Source organism: Hyla sarda, unplaced genomic scaffold (genome assembly GCF_029499605.1).
Source record: "Hyla sarda isolate aHylSar1 unplaced genomic scaffold, aHylSar1.hap1 scaffold_518, whole genome shotgun sequence".
Lineage (NCBI taxonomy): Eukaryota > Metazoa > Chordata > Amphibia > Anura > Hylidae > Hyla > Hyla sarda.
Window position 1 is genome coordinate 61,325 of NW_026610529.1, and position 18,615 is coordinate 79,939.

The 18,615-nt window shown below is 45.3% G+C and overlaps 1 pseudogene; it reads left to right on the forward strand.

Annotated features, from left to right (window-relative positions):
* Positions 1-7,513: 7,513 nt before the first annotated feature.
* LOC130338368 (oocyte zinc finger protein XlCOF7.1-like) overlaps positions 7,514-18,615 on the forward strand; it is a 43,482-nt pseudogene continuing 32,380 nt past the window's right edge.

Genomic DNA, 18,615 nt, shown 5'->3' on the forward strand with positions numbered 1-18,615 from the left:
TGCCCTCCGGCGTGTCCAACCATCCTGCTTAAAAATTGAGACGCCAGATGATTGTGAACTGTCTAAGGGTTCAATCACATATATCAGGCGTCAGGAGGGAAAGTGATGCTAGAACTGATCCCATTATTTTATATGGGACTGTTCACAATCATCCGGCGTCTCAATTTTGACGCCAGATAGTTGTACACGCCTGAGGACACTGGACATGGGAACACAGCTTGCTGCGTTCCCCTGTTCATTGCCCAGAATCAATGTATACCGGATGCCACACAGATGATGACAAGTTGTCATCAGTTGTGGTATAAGTTGTGTCGAGATTGCCGGACATATGTGAACCCAGCCTTATTGTGTGTTCTGAAATGGTTTAGACTTGTTTTTCCTAAATGATGATAGTCCAATAAAAAGGTATTACAAGATACTGCTACATGAAAAGATTGTGAATTTTGCATCACTGGACTAATAGGGCAACTCAAATATAGTTTATATATATATTTAGTATTTGTATGCAAACCAACCTGTATAGATCTGTGGTCGTCAAGAACCAAACAGCAAAATCCAAGTCAATATTAACCTGAAAAAATAGAATAACAAATATAAATATATATGTACATGTTTTTATCTGTCTCTCTGTTTCTCTCGGTATTTATTAAAAAAATTAATTATAGGTTTTTGAAAATCTTTCTCTAAATCCAACACAGGAAAATTATTTTCCAAAGATACTATGAAATATAATATAATAAAATAATAATAATACACAATTTACAGCACTGATATGATAAGTTACTAGACATTGTAAATATGGGTTAAGTTAGGAATTTTAATTTCCCTGGTTTTGTAGCATACATTTGTCTCAGAGTTTGTCTCAGTTGCTGTTATTAGACTAGTCATCGCAACGTTTGCTTTATAAGGGTTTTCACATGGAGTATACCAAGTCATGGTTACAATTGATATAATGCAGTGGTCATGAATTTATCATGTGAGACTTTATCATGTCAGTTAGTCGCACCTTTTGGCGCTACTTTGGTAACCTATGCGCAAATCTAAACCAGCACTGACTTGGCTTACAGAACTGTGGGTGGACCGCATTTATAAACTCATTCGGGGACATTTATCATCGTTGCTTTGATAAGCGAGTTCTGTAGTCATTTTTTTCTTGCTTTTGCTTATGTATGACATTTATCATACTATCACAGGGGGTGATAAGCAAAAACCAATTAATGACTACAGAACACCACTTTGAATCTTTTTTTAAAAAAAAGTGCTATATATATATATATACACACACACAAAACAAAAGGGAAGAAGCCGCACAACTCAGAGATGCCAGATGCAAGCCGGTACAGGCTTTTTGGTACGGATATCCAAAAATTTGAAATCCAGCAGCACACCAATATAGTCTTACTATGGGTGAATAAACTTCACAAACAGTTTTTCACTATATTGGTGAGCTGCTGGATTTCTCATTTTTGGATATATATATATATATATATATATATATATTCATGTGTGTGTGTGTTTAATACATTATTTTTAACACTGTTTTTTCTCCATAAATGTACTTATTTAAATTTTTTTTTTTTACTTCTTATTTCAGATGCGTGTATCCTGTGGACTCCTTCGGTGGACTACTTTTGAAGACCGGCGTTTTTCTTTGCTTGATGTTAATAAAATGGTTAACGAGGGCTTGCGGGGGGAGTGTTTTTTTGTAATAATTTTTTTTTTTTTAAACCTGTTGTTTTTTTAAATGTTACTTTACAGGCTTTGTAGGGGAAGCTGTCTTATAGACGGAGTCCATTACTAAGCCGGGGCTTAGCGTTAGGCACAAAAACAGCTAGCGCTAACCCCCAATTATTACCCCGGCACCCAACGCCACAGGGGTGCCGGGAAGAGCCGGTACCAACAGGCCCGTAGCGTCAAAATTTGCGCTCCTGGGACTAGGCGATAACATGCTGGCGTTATTTAGGCTGGGGAGGGCCAGTAACAATGGTCCTCGCCCACCCTGGTAACGTCAGGCTGTTACTGTTTGGTTGGTATTTGGCTAAGAATAAAAATAGGGGGGACCCTGTTACTGCCTAGGCCCAGGAGCGCCATTTTTGATGCTCCGGGCCTGTTGGTACCGGCTCTTCCCAGCACCCCTGTGGCGTTGGGTACCAGGGTAATAATTGGGGGTTAGCGCTAGCTGTTTTTGTGGCTAACGCTAAGCCTGGGTTAGTAATGGACTCCGTCTATAAGACAGCTTCCACTGCAAAGCTGTAAAGTAAAGTAAGAAAAAAACACAACAGGTTTAAAAAATTTATTACAAAAAAACACTCCCCCCCACAAGCCCTCGTTAACCATTTTATTAAAATCTAACAAAGATAAATGCTGTTCATCGAAGTAGTCCACCGAATCCGAACAAGTCCACAGGATACACAGATCTGAAATGAGAAGAAAATAAAAACCATGAAAAATGGGTTAGTAAAATGGTGGAGTAAATTTAGTCAATTTTTTAAGGTAGTTCCGACTTTTTATTGCGCAGTTGCGACTGTCACAGTTAATAAATAGCGGACTAAAGTAAATTCCTTTTGAAAAAAATACTACGTAAGCAAGTTGGAATTTTTAACTAGACCCTAATTCATCATTCTTTGACAAGTCGAGATAAGAAAGTATTCTGTAATGTTTCTTGCCATAAATTATCATTAGGTCAGTAGATTCTTTGACCATGACTCAGACTTGACAGAGTCTTCACTAGACATCCGGACATTAAAGGGTGTAGCCTTGTAGGTCAGGTTGTTTTTACACTATTTATTTTAGCATACATGAACAAACAGATGTAGGCACCCTGTACAGAAAACAATAATGTCTATTATATGTAGTATATTATTGTGTGCGTATATATATATATTCTTCTAGGTATACCTGCCATTATATATTTCCTAATACTGCGCCTAAGGCTGTTTCACAACTACAACTCCCAGCATTCAGTGATAGACAAAAGCTGTGATGTCATGCATGAAGTTGTAATGTCAAACAGCTGGAGGCACACGGTTTTGAAAACACTCATGTCATGGATATATACTATGTTTTATATCTATGCCCAGAGTGTTTTACTTAAAGTGTGTCTCCAGCTGTTTCACAATAAAAAAAATTCTGCATTGGCTAAACTATTGGCTATCCCTGAATGCTGGGAGTTGTAGTTGGGAAACATCATTAGGCGTCCTATTAGGAAATATATAATGGCAATAATATATAGGAAAATACATAGACATACAAACACACATATATACAAACACACATGCATATATACATATATATATATATATATATATATATATATATATATATATGTGTATTCTACTATATATTCCTGCCATGATACATTTCCTAATATTTCCCAACTACAATTCCCAGCATGCCATGATTGCCATTAGCTGTCAGGCCATGCTGAGAATTGTAGTTGTGAAACAGCTGGAGGCCCCCTATTAGATAACACTCATGCCAGATGTATATATAGTATATCATTACATACAAATATATCCAAATATATATATATGTATGTATGTATGTAATGATATACTATATATACATCTGGCATGAGTGTTATCTAATAGGGGGCCTCCAGCTGTTTCACAACTACAATTCTCAGCATGGCCTGACAGCTAATGGCAATCATGGCATGCTGGGAGTTGTAGTTGGCAAACTACAAGAAGAATCTTTGTAAATATTTTAATTGATGCCAGATCCCAAACAAAACAATTTCCGGCCGTAATTTGTAAAGTTTGTAAAGTAATATAAGACCTCAGATCAGACTTACCCATCCGGAGGATCAGCGCAGCAATGAGTGCGCGCGCTGCCTCCGGACAGGGTAACGGGGGCGTGTGGGGTTGCGCGCGAAGCCAGTGTAGCTGGCCAATGCGCGCAGCCCCAGCTATCAGCGTGCTCGCTCTCTGTTTGATTGACAGGCGGGAGCGAGCACCGCACTGAATTTCGACTCATTGCCAGGATTAAATGAGTCGAAATTCTGTAGTGATGTCACTGCCGAATGCATTCGGCCACTAGGAGGGCGACCCCTAGTGGCCGAATTTAAAAGTGATTTTAAACTGGTTTAAAATCACTTTTTTAAATTAAAGTATATTAGAGATATGTTGTAGTACTTAAGTACTACAACATATAAAACATTTTTTTCATGACAGCGCCCATTTAAGTGATATTTCATAGTATCACTGCTCCCCTCCCCCGGGACTATATAGATGGCTGCTTACTGTCTGGCCCCTAAGGATAGAATTGGCAGTGCTGTGCGCCACTTAACCCTAGCTAGACTGGTTGTTCTTATCCCAGCGAGTAAAGGGACAATAAGCAGCTATCTGTATAGTATGTGGCCCCAAAAAAGTTAAGTGGCAATGCATCACCACCATTTAACTCCTTCATGGCTGACTGGGCAGGAGGTATATAATGTATAGCCATGGGTCCAGCTCCGGAGCAGGAGACGCATCAAATCTGGCATATCTTCTGCTCTTGTGCAGGAAAACCCTTTCAGAGCAGGGACTCCTGTCATTAAAGTGATAAGATTTGGAAGGGAGGTAGGCTGCTGCCAGTCTATGACGCACAGTCAGGAATTCAGCACGATTCATAGTCCCTAGGTCCTACCTGCTATCAGCATCTGGGACTCATTGCTAATGCCGGACATCACCAATGCCAAAAATCTATTTCCGGTAGCTCAGTGGAGCTGATAAGGACACCTACAGTGAAATAGCGGGGTCCCGGTCAGCTGAGAGAACGGGTGGAGGTCCCTAACCTCGCTCCACGCTGTCTGAACGACGCTCCAATCCTGCAGGCAGCCTCAGCATCACAGCATTGATCAGTGTATGTAATCTATAGATTCCATGTAATAGTCTACTACGGGGACTAAAAAACTGGGAATAAGGTAAAAAGAACATTAACTTACTGTGAATAAGCCCCTCCCCTAATAAACGATTGAATCTTCCCCATTTACCAATTATTTTTAAAATAAAATAATGTAAACAAAAATAAATCTAAACATATGTGTAACCGCACGGTCAATGGCGTAAACGTAAAAAAATACAACTTCATGGACCAGAAAAAAATTCTTAAAAAGCGATCAAAAAGTCTCATCAAAACTAAAGTGGTTCCGATAAAAATTACAGATCACGGCGCAAAAAATGACTTTCATACATCCCCGTATACGGAATAATAAGAGAGTTATAGGGGACAAGGTAGGACAATCTGATACATAATCATTATTGTACAAAAAGTTCGAATTTTTTTTATATTTTAAAAGTGTTAAAATAAAACCTATATAAATCATTTATCATTGTAATTGTTTGGACCTACAGAATAAAGAGAATTATTACCGTAATGTGCACTGCGTCCAAACAGAAGAACCCAGATTAAAAAAATAACTTTCACCCAACAATTCATATTTTTTTGGCCCTTGTAGATTTTGAGGTAAAATGAGTGATGTCATTACAAAGTACAAATCTGTGGTGAAAAAAAACAACAACAACAAGAAGCCTCATATGGGTTTGTAAGGAGGAATTTGCAATCATTATGGCTATTAGAAGGGAAAAAAATTTAAAAAGAGAAATCACTGTGTCCTTAAGGGGTTAAAACTCAAAACTACCGAGTCCTGAAGGGGTTAATAGTTCAAAAACCCATCTGACAGCCTCCACATGTGACCACACACATACCTCCACCTGCAGAGCTGTACAGGAGCCACTTATAGGACCTGCATGATGTCACCGTCATGTGATCAGTCACATGGAGGAGGAGGAGTCACATGATCAGGGGCTGCAGCTCTAGGCTCATCTGCTCAGTGTATGCAGGACTCTGCTGTCACATGACCATTATCACAGGTCCTTCAACTACAATCTCTTCTATCCTGCACTTCTGAGCTCCGCCCACTCCTGTCACATGATCCACCCCACAGGTCCTTCAGCCACAGTCTCATCTATACTGCTAAACTTCGCCCCAAAATGTACTGGTCACATGATTGTGACATCATCACAGGTCCTACACCTCCAGCATGTAGCGGATACAGAGCAGGTCCTGGTGGGGCAGTCACTGCTGTTGTGTTGTGTGTGGAGATCTCTCAGAGCAGCAGCCCCGATCATGTGACTCCTCCATCTCCATGTGACTGATCACATGACGGTGACATCATCGCAGGTCCTGTAAGCACACGGCTCCTCTACAGATACAGGTATGTGTGTGCGGTCACCATCAGATCAGGATTATTGGGGATGTTTATTATTAACCCTTAAGGACACGATGTATATTTACATTCTGTGCCCCATATGGGACTTTGAGGTGAGCTCAGGAGCTATAAGCAGCCAGGACTCACCACTAATGACGCTCATCATCATTAACCCGTTAGATTCCATGATCAACATCGATTGCAGGATCTAATATTAGTAAAATGCAGTTGTTGGGGGGCGGAGTCTAGATCAGCTGAGATGACGGCCGGAGGACCCCTTACCGTGCTCTGTGCTCAGATCGGTGCTCTAAGTATACAGACACCTCCACAGCCTGTATAAGCCGAGCACCGATAACACTGATCACTATGGCAGAGCGTTATTCAGGGTTTGTAATAGAAGCCCCTCCCCTAATAAGTTTATATCCCATTTCTGTAATAAAATAATGTAGGTGGGCGTGGCTTAGACATGGCGCTGTACGGTTGTTTTTCTAGGGAGCGCCGTGCCGACCAGCGGTTGTTTGCCTGATTTCCTACCTATACTGCCCCCAGGGGATGTCTGGATGGTGAAGGTATCAGGTCACTTACCCGCCCATCCTGTCACCTGATCAGTCTCTTTTCTCCGGGTATCAGCCACTTCTTCCATACAGGACTATGTAAGCATCAGGTTTTTTAAGTTTCTCCCGCGCCCCTATTATTACTTAAGACAGTGTTTCCAAACCAGCGTGCCTCCAGCTGTTGTAAAACTACAACTCCCAGCATGCCCTGACAGCCAAATGCTGTAACAGCTGGAGGCACCCTGCTTGGGAAACACTGACTCCGGTGGTGGCCCAGACCCTGCGTGTGTAACGGTATATGATGCTCGGCCTCTGCTGCAGGTAATAGCAGGTTCTTCCGGGGGGACATATCACAATTCACATAAAATCCTGATGTAATTGTGATGTATATTGTGCCCCCTAGTGGACACATTTCACTATTCTTCATTGGACAATGTCATATTGAATCCCTCTATTCTTCTCCCTGCTCTGATGAAGACGTTCTGAATACACCGCAGCCTCAGAGATTAGGAGAAATGGATTCACAACGTCTTCAGCAGAGCAGGGAGAGCGACCTCAGAAGACCTGGAGGACCAGAGCGCCACCACTGGACGGGAGAGGGGAGTGCGCTCTAGTCTCTTATTTTACAGCCCTCGGACAATGGATTTTGTTTTATAGAGAAATGTGAAAACTCCTATAATGTCTCCTCAGATGTTTCCCCAGATTATCTCCAGGAAATGGATTTTATTTCTCCATAGAATCTGGTGCGGTTTATCATCGTCTCCTCTTCTTCCCTTCAGGTTTCTCCAATCCAGGATCCTCCGCTGATATCTTCTATATAAGAGAATTCTCCTGGATGACCCATCAACCATGGAGAGAGACAGGAACAAGATGGCCGACAGGATCATAAACCTCACCCTACAGATACTCTTCCGGCTTACTGGAGAGGTGAGGGATTCTGGGAGTGATGTCACATGACCTCATTCTTATCTATGTAATAACAGATGGATATGACTGGAGAGGTAAGGGATTCTGGAAGTGATGTCACATGACCCCATTCTTATCTGTGTAATAACAGATGGATATGACTGAAGAGGTGAGGGATTCTGGGAGTGATGTCACATGACCTCATTCTTATCTGTGTAATAACAGATGGATATGACTGGAGAGGTGAGGGATTCTGGGAGTGATGTCACATGACCTCATTCTTATCTATGTAATAACAGATGGATATGACTGGAGAGGTGAGGGATTCTGGGAGTGATGTCACATGACCTCATTCTTATCTATGTAATAACAGATGGATATGACTGGAGAGGTGAGGGATTCTGGGAGTGATGTCACATGACCTCATTCTTATCTGTGTAATAACAGATGGATATGACTGGAGAGGTGAGGGGTTCTGGGAGTGATGTCACATGACCTCATTCTTATCTATGGAATAACAGATGGATATGACCGGAGAGGTGAGGGATTCTGGGAGTGATGTCACATGACCTCATTCTTATCTATGTAATAACAGATGGATATGAGTGGAGAGGTGAGGGATTCTGGGAGTGATGTCACATGACCTCATTCTTATCTATGTGATAACAGATGGATATGACTGGAGAGGTGAGGGATTCTGGGAGTGATGTCACATGACCTCATTCTTATCTATGTAATAACAGATGGATATGACTGGAGAGGTGAGGGATTCTGGGAATGTATGTAGTGATATTAATGTGTCTCTCCATACACAGGATTACACAGTAGTGAAGAAGTCCTCTAGTGGGCGCTGTCGGGCCCCTGTGTGTGAAGGATGGGGAAGAACCCTGAGCCCAATCCCGGGGCCCCCACCTCACTCCCTGATACATGAGGAAATGGATGAACAGAAGATCCTAGAACTCATCAACAAGATGATGGAGCTGCTGACTGGAGAGGTGACCCTGCTGGGACATTATACAGTAATGGAGGGGTCTGGTGATGACTGGAGAGGTGACACTGCTGGGACATTATACAGTAATGGAGGGGTCTGGTGATGACTGTAGAGGTGACACTGCTGGGACATTATACAGTAATGGAGGGGTCTGGTGATGACTGGAGAGGTGACACTGCTGGGACATTATACAGTAATGGAGGGGTCTGGTGATGACTGGAGAGGTGACACTGCTGGGACATTATACAGTAATGGAGGGGTCTGGTGATGACTGGAGAGGTGACACTGCTGGGACATTATACAGTAATGGAGGGGTCTGGTGATGACTGGAGAGGTGACACTGCTGGGACATTATACAGTAATGGAGGGGTCTGGTGATGACTGGAGAGGTGACACTGCTGGGAATGCTGGGACATTATACAGTAATGGAGGGGTCTGGGGATGACTGGAGAGGTGACACTGCTGGGACATTATACAGTAATGGAGGGGTCTGGGGATGACTGGAGAGGTGACCCTGCTGGGAATGCTGGGACATTATACAGTAATGGAGGGGTCTGGTGATGACTGGAGAGGTGACACTGCTGGGACATTATACAGTAATGGAGGGGTCTGGTGATGACTGGAGAGGTGACCCTGCTGGGACATTATACAGTAATGGAGGGGTCTGGTGATGACTGGAGAGGTGACACTGCTGGGAATGCTGGGACATTATACAGTAATGGAGGGGTCTGGTGATGACTGGAGAGGTGACACTGCTGGGACATTATACAGTAATGGAGGGGTCTGGTGATGACTGGAGAGGTGACACTGCTGGGACATTATACAGTAATGGAGGGGTCTGGTGATGACTGGAGAGGTGACACTGCTGGGACATTATACAGTAATGGAGGGGTCTGGTGATGACTGGAGAGGTGACACTGCTGGGACATTATACAGTAATGGAGGGGTCTGGTGATGACTGGAGAGGTGACACTGCTGGGACATTATACAGTAATGGAGGGGTCTGGTGATGACTGGAGAGGTGACACTGCTGGGAATGCTGGGACATTATACAGTAATGGAGGGGTCTGGTGATGACTGGAGAGGTGACACTGCTGGGACATTATACAGTAATGGAGGGGTCTGGTGATGACTGGAGAGGTGACACTGCTGGGACATTATACAGTAATGGAGGGGTCTGGGGATGACTGGAGAGGTGACACTGCTGGGACATTATGCTGTAATGGAGGGGTCTGGTGATTACTGGAGAGGTGACACTGCTGGGAATGCTGGGACATTATACAGTAATGGAGGGGTCTGGTGATGACTGGAGAGGTGACACTGCTGGGACATTATACAGTAATGGAGGAATCTGGTGATGACTGGAGAGGTGACCCTGCTGGGACATTATACAGTAATGGAGGGGTCTGGTGATGACTGGAGAGGTGACACTGCTGGGAATGCTGGGACATTATACAGTAATGGAGGGGTCTGGTGATGACTGGAGAGGTGACACTGCTGGGACATTATACAGTAATGGAGGGGTCTGGTGATGACTGGAGAGGTGACACTGCTGGGACATTATACAGTAATGGAGGGGTCTGGTGATGACTAGAGAGGTGACACTGCTGGGACATTATACAGTAATGGAGGGGTCTGGTGATGACTGGAGAGGTGACCCTGCTGGGAATGCTGGGACATTATACAGTAATGGAGGGGTCTGGTGATGACTGGAGAGGTGACACTGCTGGGAATGCTGGGACATTATACAGTAATGGAGGGGTCTGGTGATGACTGGAGGGGTGACACTGCTGGGACATTATACAGTAATGGAGGGGTCTGGTGATGACTGGAGAGGTGACACTGCTGGGACATTATACAGTAATGGAGGGGTCTGGTGATGACTGGAGAGGTGACACTGCTGGGAATGCTGGGACATTATACAGTAATGGAGGGGTCTGGGGATGACTGGAGAGGTGACACTGCTGGGACATTATACAGTAATGGAGGGGTCTGGTGATGACTGGAGAGGTGACACTGCTGGGACATTATACAGTAATGGAGGGGTCTGGTGATGACTGGAGAGGTGACCCTGCTGGGACATTATACAGTAATGGAGGGGTCTGGTGATGACTGGAGAGGTGACACTGCTGGGACATTATATAGTAATGGAGAGGTCTGGTGATGACTGGAGAGGACACTGCTGGGACATTATACAGTAATGGAGGGGTCTGGTGATGACTGGAGAGGTGACCCTGCTGGGACATTATACAGTAATGGAGGGGTCTGGTGATGACTGGAGAGGTGACACTGCTGGGACATTATACAGTAATGGAGGGGTCTGGTGATGACTGGAGAGGTGACACTGCTGGGACATTATACAGTAATGGAGGGGTCTGGTGATGACTGGAGAGGTAACACTGCTGGGACATTATACAGTAATGGAGGAGTCTGGTGATGACTGGAGAGGTGACACTGCTGGGACATTATACAGTAATGGAGGGGTCTGGTGATGACTGGAGAGGTGACCCTGCTGGGACATTATACAGTAATGGAGGGGTCTGGTGATGACTGGAGAGGTGACACTGCTGGGACATTATACAGTAATGGAGGGGTCTGGTGATGACTGGAGAGGTGACACTGCTGGGAATGCTGGGACATTATACAGTAATGGAGGGGTCTGGTGATGACTGGAGAGGTGACACTGCTGGGACATTATACAGTAATGGAGGGGTCTGGTGATGACTGGAGAGGTGACACTGCTGGGACATTATACAGTAATGGAGGGGTCTGGGGATGACTGGAGAGGTGACACTGCTGGGACATTATACTGTAATGGAGGGGTCTGGTGATTACTGGAGAGGTGACACTGCTGGGAATGCTGGGACATTATACAGTAATGGAGGGGTCTGGTGATGACTGGAGAGGTGACACTGCTGGGACATTATACAGTAATGGAGGGGTCTGGTGATGACTGGAGAGGTGACACTGCTGGGACATTATACAGTAATGGAGGGGTCTGGTGATGACTGGAGAGGTGACACTGCTGGGAATGCTGGGACATTATACAGTAATGGAGGGGTCTGGTGATGACTGGAGAGGTGACACTGCTGGGACATTATACAGTAATGGAGGGGTCTGGTGATGACTGGAGAGGTGACACTGCTGGGACATTATACAGTAATGGAGGGGTCTGGTGATGACTGGAGAGGTGACACTGCTGGGACATTATACAGTAATGGAGGGGTCTGGTGATGACTGGAGAGGTGACACTGCTGGGACATTATACAGTAATGGAGGGGTCTGGTGATGACTGGAGAGGTGACACTGCTGGACATTATACAGTAATGGAGGGGTCTGGTGATGACTGGAGAGGTGACACTGCTGGGACATTATGCAGTAATGGAGGGGTCTGGTGATGACTGGAGAGGTGACACTGCTGGGACATTATACAGTAATGGAGGGGTCTGGTGATGACTAGAGAGGTGACACTGCTGGGACATTATACAGTAATGGAGGGGTCTGGTGATGACTGGAGAGGTGACCCTGCTGGGAATGCTGGGACATTATACAGTAATGGAGGGGTCTGGTGATGACTGGAGAGGTGACACTGCTGGGAATGCTGGGACATTATACAGTAATGGAGGGGTCTGGTGATGACTGGAGGGGTGACACTGCTGGGACATTATACAGTAATGGAGGGGTCTGGTGATGACTGGAGAGGTGACACTGCTGGGAATGCTGGGACATTATACAGTAATGGAGGGGTCTGGTGATGACTGGAGAGGTGACACTGCTGGGACATTATACAGTAATGGAGGGGTCAGGTGATGACTGGAGAGGTGACACTGCTGGGACATTATACAGTAATGGAAGGGTCTGGTGATGACTGGAGAGGTGACACTGCTGGGACATTATACAGTAATGGAGGGGTCAGGTGATGACTGGAGAGATGACACTGCTGGGACATTATACAGTAATGGAGGGGTCTGGTGATGACTGGAGAGGTGACACTGCTGGGACATTATACAGTAATGGAGGGGTCTGGTGATGACTGGAGAGGTGACACTGCTGGGACATTATACAGTAATGGAGGGGTCTGGTGATGACTGGAGAGGTGACACTGCTGGGACATTATACAGTAATGGAGGGGTCTGGTGATGACTGGAGAGGTGACACTGCTGGGACATTATACAGTAATGGAGGGGTCTGGTGATGACTGGAGAGGTGACACTGCTTGGACATTATACAGTAATGGAGGGGTCTGGTGATGACTGGAGAGGTGACACTGCTGGGACATTATACAGTAATGGAGGGGTCTGGTGATGACTGGAGAGGTGACACTGCTGGGACATTATACAGTAATGGAGGGGTCTGGTGATGACTGGAGAGGTGACACTGCTGGGACATTATACAGTAATGGAGGGGTCTGGTGATGACTGGAGAGGTGACACTGCTGGGAATGCTGGGACATTATACAGTAACACCACTGGAGGGGTCGGGGTGATGACTGTGTCATTATGTGTCAGGTTCCTATAAGGTGTCAGGACGTGGCGGTCTATTTCTTCATGGAGGAGTGGGAGTATGTAGAAGGACACAAGGATCAGTACAAGGATCAGGTGATGATGGAGGATCAGCAGCCCCTCACATCACCAGGTAATAGACATGACTATATACACACGTCCTCTCATTATTTGTATGTAAAGAATGAATTCAGTCTCTGTATGTGTCCCCTACAGTCAGATCCAGTAAGAGAACAGCACCAGAGAGGTGTCCCCGTCCTCTTCTTCCACAGGATGATCAGGTAGATGGAGATATTCCCTATGATCTGTAGAAGGGCTGTGAAGCTCTTGTGGTCAGTCCCCTCACCCTCCATGACTCCTCATCTCCTGCTCATCTATAACATCCCACGTGACTTATCCTACTGTCTAATGACGTTTACTATATTTCTTCCACATCTTATGAATCAGGGTGAAGATCTGAACAATATTAATGCTCCAGAGACAGATGTGAGCGGGGATGAGCAGTATAGGGAGGACATTCCAACAGGGAAAGATCTGAACAATATTAAGGCTACAGATATGAAGGAAGAAGAGACAGATGTGAGCTGTGATGAGCAGTATAAGGAGGACATTCTGACAGGAAAAGATCTGAACAATATTAATGCTACAGATATGAAGGAAGAAGAAGAGACAGATGTGAGCGGTAATGAGCAGTATAAGGAGGACATTTCAACAGGAAAAGATTTGAACAATATTAAGGCTACAGATATGAAGGAAGAAGAGACAGATGTGAGCTGTGATGAGCAGTATAAGGAGGACATTCTGACAGGAAAAGATCTGAACAATATTAATGCTACAGATATGAAGGAAGAAGAGACAGATGTGAGCGGTGATGAGCAGTATAAGGAGGACATTCCTACAGGGAAAGATCTGAACAAGATTAATGCTACAGATAGGGAGGAAGAAGAAGAGACAGATGTGAGTGGTGATGAGCAGTATAAGGAGGACGTTCCTACAGGTAACCGCCCAGGTGAGTAGTAACAACTTAATATAGAGCAGAGTCACAGATTCTTCTGCTGTAATAATTGTGTAGAATTCTTTAATCTCTCTGTCCTGTCTCTTGCTGTATATTCTTCTATTTAGCCAAAATGCAAACTAATATGATACTACAGCTGGAATATGGAGAAGAAATATCCCTATGTGTACGAGGCCATCACACCCGCTCCCATAGACTTAATGTGGGGGATATGCCACTCTTGAATCGTTTTAATTCCTGTTGGCCCACGAGGCACCTCTTTAACTGTCCCAGGGGATCATTTTACACTGTGGTTTAGGGGTTTATTGTCATTTATTATTCACTGTAACGTATGTAATGCCATTTGTTGTTCTTCTGTGCCAATGGTTGTGTTACACCGCACCTCTACGGTTCCTTCTAGGGATTGCCCGGTTTTGTACTATTCTTGCTGTTTAAGGGTAGTGGTTGGGTAATCTCCTCCGGTCATGAGTTTCCCCGTGTTTCACTGAGGGATCCCCTTCCTATAGGTACCCATCTAGTTATAGTTGCTGTAGGATTCCCCTGGAGGCCCCTCTTTACGTGTATATTCTTCCCCTTTCGTTTAAGCCCAGTTGATTGGTTTATGTCGGGGGTCTGGGGTGGGAGTTCTAGCCACCCACATGTCCGAAAAAAGTGGAGTCCTTTACCCAATTTATGGCCGCCCCTATTCTATTCTGTGGATTGGTCTGTCTGTCGATTTTTATTTTTCTGTTCTTGCCCTTTTTCGGGTTGTCTTTGTTTGTTTCTGTGCCTCCCCCATGTTCTTCTCATGATGTCAGATCCTTTTCTGTTTTACCTTCCTTGTATTTCTGGTTCCATCCAATGTTTCCTCCTCGCCTTCACCCATCTTTGGTCCTCTTGTCCATCATGCTCTCCTCACCCTCATAGCTATTGTCTCCTCAGTATATGTTCCCCGCTGCATTCTCTTGCCCCCCGGGGGACGTTAGCGCACCATGTGTAAGTTGGTGACGTGGAATGTTAAGGGTTTATGCTCCCTACAAAAATGCATGAAAATTCTGCGCTTTTTGAAACGCCTGCGTCCGGACATAGTCCCTCTCCAGGAAACACATCTAACGGAGCAGGATTTCCAGAAGTTGTGGGTGGGCAAGGTGTTTGGCAGCGCAGCGGCGGACGGCAAATCAGGAGTTGTAACGTTGCTTCACAAGTCTTTCTTGTACCACATTCTCTCACACGAAAGGGATGACGAGGGGTGTTTTTCTCATTTTCATCTAGTCCATAATGGTACCACATATCACGTTTATAATGTTTATTCTCCTAGTGGTGATAATTCTTCCTTCTTTGCATCTTTAGCAGATACAGTCAATAGCTCTAATGGAGCGCACACCATCCTGGGAGGGGACTTAAATACAGTGAATAGACGCTCAGCTCACATATCTACCATCCCACATCAGAGTGACAGGGTCCTCCCACCTTTCCTGACACAGACGGGGTTGATAGACTCTTAGCGGCATTTACACCCGGACGGTCGTGAGTACACGCACTTCTCACGTACAGGGTTCATGCATTGACCATTTCCTAGTCAGTCCCCTTGTGTGCTCTCGCTTGGGAGAGGTGGACATACGGAACCTGGTCATTTCGGATCATGCACTGGTGGTCTTGGAGCTCCTGCCATCATGCACAAAGGGTTCTGACATCTTGTGGCGGTTTTTGTCTTATTTAACGAAAGATTAATCTTTTCTCTTCTCAGGGGGTGGTAGCTGGATTTTCAAACGGACAATGCATCTGACAATCCCTCTCTGTACTGGGAAACTGCTAAGGTGGTACTTGGGGATAAAATTATGTGTTATAGTAATTCTGTCAAAAGGAATACTCTGGAGGGTCATGCAATGGCAAGCGCAGCCTTAGCGGAAGCTTACTCCTGCTTTTTAGAGTCCCCCACCGTAGATCATAAACTCAAGTGGCAGGCAGCAAAATCCTTGTATGAACTCTGGTTGGATAAGAAAGAGAGAATCCATAGGTCTCACTTTGAAGTAGTTATGTTTTGGCAGGGCAATAAGGCGGGACGTTTGCTAGCGCGTATAGTGAAGGAGTCACGCGTGCCTGCGCATGTACTGACGTTGTGTGACTCATTGGAGCAAGTAATGCATGAGCCGCACTCAGTTAATGGCGTCTTGGACTCCTACTATGCTGCTCTCTATTCTTCTCCCCCCGCTCTGAGGAAGGGGCGCGGTTTCTGGAGGGGCTCACCCTACCATCTTTATCTGATGAGCAGCAGCAGGAGCTCAACGCGATGTTCCAATGGAAGAAGTAGTCACTAGTATACGCGCTTTGGCAAATGGGAAAGCGCCAGGGCCAGACGGCTATCCTGGCAAGTTTTGCAAACCCCTGATTGATCAGGTTGTTTCCCCCTTATGGCATATTTTAACAAAATGGCACAGGCGTACACTCTCCGGCTGCATAACTAGCATATATTAAGGTACTCCCCAATCCTGACAAGGACCCTTTAGAACCTGGTTCTTATCGCTCTGATCAACCAGGATGGGAAGTTATTATCTAAGATCCTGGCAGATCGCCTGCCTAGATTTTTACCTTCCCTTATTGTTGACCATCAAGTGGGGTTCGTGAAAACCCGTTCAGCGGTCATGAACATTAGGAGGGTACCGGCAGTACTGGATAGTGTTTGGGGCCAGTCCCAGACAGCAACCCAACCCGCATTGTTTGCTTTGGATGCTGAAAAAGCTTTTGACAATGTTCGGTTTGACTGGCTGCGGCTGGTCCTGACAAAGTTTGGGATTGTAGGTCGATTTAGCTCCTTTATAGATGGCCTATGTGATGGTCTCAGGGCTAGGGTACATACCCCAGGCATCTTATCCACTCCCCTCCAGTTAGCGAAAGGAACATGTCAGGGTTGTCCCTTATCTCCTTTATTGTTTGATCTGGCGATTGAACCTCTGGCCCGCTATTTGATCTCCTCTGATATCTACAGGGGTATAGCCGTGGGCACCCAGGAGATCAAATTGTCCATGTGTGCCGATGATGTATTACTTTACCCAACCACCCCAATGAGGCTGTCCCTAAAATTCTGAACTTTCTATCTTATACCGGAAGCTTCACGGGCTACAGGGTCAATGCCGCCAAGAGTATGCTACTGCCTTTGGGTGCGACTCCTCCCAGGTGGCTTCTTGATGCGAATGCCTTGGGTGCTAAAGTGGCCTCTTCTTCCATAACGTATCTAAGCATTCGCATAGGGAAGACTCCTGACATGCTCTATTCACTCAACTACACACCCCTCTTTCAGCGTATTTTTGTGGAGTTGAAGCGCTGGGAGACCTTGCCCTTATCTTTCCTGGGTAGATGCCATCTCGTTAAAATGATTAGTTTCCCCCGCTTGATGTACCCCTTGCAAACTCTCCCACTTCTACTTCGGCATGATGACATTTGACACCTCAACGCAGCCTTTTAATCCTTCCTATGGCAGGGCAAGTGCCCGCGCATAGCTTTACAGAAGCTCATGCTTAGCAAGGTTGAGGGGGGGTGTTCATTTCCCAAACATCAGGGGCTATAATTTGGCTTGTTTGTTTCGCCAAGCACTTGAATGGCTGCACTCCTCTGACTACTTCTCCAATCTAGCGGTGGAAACAGCACTGGCCGCCCCATGGTCTCTACCGACACTGCTTCACACTTCATAAGCTATACTTCCGGTAGGGATCAGGGGCTCAGTGCTACTGCGAGATACCATAGTGACCTGGAAGTAAGTGCGAAAAGTTTTTGGCCTTCCGTTTCTGGTATCCAAAAGGATGCCCTTGCTTGACCACCCAGAATTCCTGCAGGGTAAATCTTCTCTGTGGTTGAAATTGTGGCTTTCTAGAGGGGCTCGGACGGTGGGGTAACTGATTCATAGTGATGACCATAGATGGCTCAACCCTGGAGAAATGCTCCGTGTGTTTGACCTCCCCTGTCCCACACTCTTTATGCCAATCAGGTAACGTCTTTTGTTCTTCTAGATATCGGAATCTCTCGAAGGAAGCCCCAAACAACATTTTAGATGACATTATAGGCAATGAACCCCAGAGAAGGTCGATCTCTGACCTGTAAGCAGCCTTCTGTAAACGCTTCCTAAAACTTGATCCTAAACATGTATTTCGGACGTGGGAAAGATGGACAGGGGACACAAGCATTACTGATGTAGTGTTGAGCGGGTGGGCATCTGTACGAAAATTTTTTATCTATGAGAGGTGGAGGGAGACCTACTTCAAGGTCGTGAATAAACAGAGCTATAGATGATTTAAAAAAAAACAGCATTTTAACATGTTTCGCTACCAAAGTGACGTCTTCAGAGGTTAGGGAACCATTGTTCCCTAACCTCTGAAGACGTCACTTTGCTGGCGAAACATGTTAGGAGGGACAGTGTGAGAGTATTTTAAATATCAGCATAGCACCCTTAATCAGCACATTCTGCAGATGTGCTGAGTAGATCC